Raw genomic sequence first — 3345 nt, 5'->3', positions numbered from 1 at the left:
TCTGTCGATTACTACCCAAATATAATCGTTTCCTCTCTGACTCCTCAGTAATCTAGTCACAAAGTCCATCGTGATGTGCTCCCACTTCCAATCTGGGATCTTGAGAGGTTGCAAAAGTCCTCCCGACTTGTAATGTTGTGCTTTCACTTGCTGACACATTAGACACTTGGCAACATGCTTAGCGATATCCGTTTTCATACCAGACCACCAATAGTGTTGACGTAGATTCTAATACATCTTCGTACTGCCAAGATGAATGCTATAACTGTTATGATGAGCTTATGATAAGATCTCCTCTCTAAGCTCTACATCATCAGGTACAACCAGTTGTCCTCGAAACCTCAATGTTTCATCATTAGAAACCTGAAAGTCAGCTTTCCTTTCATCAATATCCTCTTGTGGAATTTTCTAAACATCCGGGTCTGTCGGCTGAAGTAACTTGATCCTGATCTGGACATCTGGCTCAATTTTGAGGGTGGCCATAAGATTTGAAAGGTGGCCTACCTTAAACTTAAAAACCGGATCTCGAGCTCTCTCGATTAAATTCCACTCTTTAACTAGTATATGGGTGACTGAAGATTTACGGCTCAAAATGTCGACGACATTATTCGCCTTCCCAGGGTGATATAAGGTATCACAGTCATAATCCTTAAGGAGTTCCATTCAGCGACGCTATCTCATATTCAACTCCTTTTGAGAGAATAAATATTTGAGACTTTGATGATCAGTGAAGATTTGGAATCTTTCTCCACACAAATAATGTCTCCAAATCTTCAAAGTGAAAATTATAGCTGCAAGTTCTAAGTCATGTGTCGGATTATTCTATTCATGAGGTCTCAATTGATGGGAGGCGTACGCAACAACCCTACCATGTTGCATCAACACACAACCTAGTCCTCTGAATGATGCATAACTATAGATCTCGTATCCTCCAAGATCAAATGGAATGGTCAGCACAGGAGCGGTAGTTAGCTTCTGCTTAAGCTTTTGAAAACTACGCTCGCACTTGTTTATCCACACGAACTTCTCTTCTTTCTTCAGGAGTCAAGTCAACGGCGACGCTAATGTTGAAAACCCTTCCACAAACTGTCTGTATTAACTTGCCAAACCGAAAAAACTTATAATCACTATCACTGAAGTTGGTCTTGGCCAGTTGATCACTACTTCAATCTTGGCAGTGTCCATAGAGATTCCTTCACCTGAAATTACGTGACCTAGGAAAGCAACACGAGTCAACCAAAACTCGCACTTACTGAACTTGTCATACATCTGATGAACTCTCAGAGTCTGCAATACTACTCTTAGATGACTCTCATGCTCTTCATCATTCCTTGAATACATCAAAATATCATCAATGAACGCTATCACAAACCGATCTAGGTATTCCTTGAACACTTGATTCATCAAATCCATGAGAGCAGCTAGAGCATTTGTCAACCCGAACGGCACTACAGTGAACTCATAATGACCATATTGAGTACGAAATGCTGACTTCCGTATGTCTTCCTTTTTGATCCTCAGCTGATGATATCCTGTCGTCAAGTCGATTTTTGAAAATATCGACACTCCTTGCAACTAATCAAATAAGTTGTCGATCCTTGGGAGTGGATACTTGTTCTTGATCATCACCTGATTAAGTTGATGATAGTCAATGCATAGATGCAACGAACCATCCTTCTTCTTTACTAACATCACTGGTGCTCCCCAAGGTGATGCACTAGGACGTATGAATCCCTTGTCTAACAACTCCTGCTTCTGCTTCTTCAGTTCCTTCAACTCAGACAAAGCCATTCGGTAAGGAGCCTTAGAGATTGGCTTAGTTCCGGGTGCTAACTCGATTACACACTCGATCTCTCTCTCTGGCGATAAGCCTGACAATTCCTTCAGAAAAACATTTGGGAACTCCTGCACTATTGCAATATGTTCTATCTTCAGTTCCTCAACTATCATGTCCACGACAGTTGCCAGGTAACTTTGACAACCCTCGTCCAACAAACGGGTTGCTTCAAGTGACAGGATCAATGTAATCGAGGGTCTTCCTCAACTTCCAACAAACTCAAAACTCTCACCCTTTAATGGGTTAAACTGAATCGTTTTATAGTAACAGTTCATCTTAGCTTGTTGCTTGGTGAGCCAGTCCATGCCAATTATTAAATCAAAGTCATACATGGTTAGGACTAACAAACCTATTTTCCCTTCTCACTCACCAATTGCTAACTTACAACTAGAACAACTCAAAGCAGACAACACCTTATCCTTTGACGGTGTAGATATGCTAACCACTAACTCTAACAACTCAGAACTTAATCCGATCAGTTTAACAAATTGCTCGGCAATAAAGAATGAGTTGCTCCAGGGCCGAATAAAGCATAAGCAGCATGGTTGTTAAACAAAATTGTACCTGTAATCACATCAGGTGCATTCTCAGCCTGACCTCGAGTGATGGCATACACTGTTCCCTGAGCTGAGGGTCTCGTCTATACACTTTGTGACGCGTACCCTCTGATTTGTCCAAATGGTGGGGGTAGTAGCAATTGCAGTTGTTTTCTTGGTCATCTAGGACAATCTCTGGCTATGTGACCCTGTTGGCCACATTCAAAACAAGCGCCTGTCCTTCAAGGGCACGGGCCTATACAATGTCGCCTTCCACATAAGCAACACAGGCCATTCTGACTTGGCCCTAATTTTCCAATTCCACCCTTTCTATTGGGCGGGACTGGGAATCTCCCCCCGGTCATGGGCTTCATCCCATACCAATTCCCATCTTGAATTGAACCAAACCTTGACCAGATGTGGCGGCTCTTTTGTTATGATCTCTCTCGATCATCTAGATCCGCTCGTACAGGTCGTTATAATTCCTCAGATTAAGCAAAATTAGTGGACTTCTCAGTTCTGGCCTGAGCCCATCCCTGAATCTCCTAACTCGATTCATTGGATTCTCAACCAGTTCAGGAGCATACTGTGATAGTTTAGTGAACTTCGCCTCATATTGATCTACAATTTATGGAGCCTTGGCGAAGGTGCTGGAAATCTGCCATCTTCATCTCTCTGGCAGTCTCAAAAAAGTACTTATTGTTGAAGACTTCAACAAAGGTGTTCCACTTCGGAACCACGCCTTCGAGAAAAACCGTTCCTTGGGTGGTTCTCCACCACGTGCTTACAATTCCCTCCAATTGGTAGGTTACAAGGACTACCTTCTCAGTTTCTATGCAAATTAGCAGTGCAAAGGTCTTCTCTAAGCCTTGAATCCAAAGAGCTGTAGCTTTGGGGTCTCCTACCTCGGTAAACTTTGGTGGGTTTAGTTTCAAGAATTGTTCCACCAACTTATGCATTGGCCTCCCAATT

Source organism: Eucalyptus grandis, chromosome 9, assembly GCF_016545825.1.
Source record: "Eucalyptus grandis isolate ANBG69807.140 chromosome 9, ASM1654582v1, whole genome shotgun sequence".
NCBI lineage: Eukaryota > Viridiplantae > Streptophyta > Magnoliopsida > Myrtales > Myrtaceae > Eucalyptus > Eucalyptus grandis.
This window is presented reverse-complemented; position numbering follows the sequence as displayed.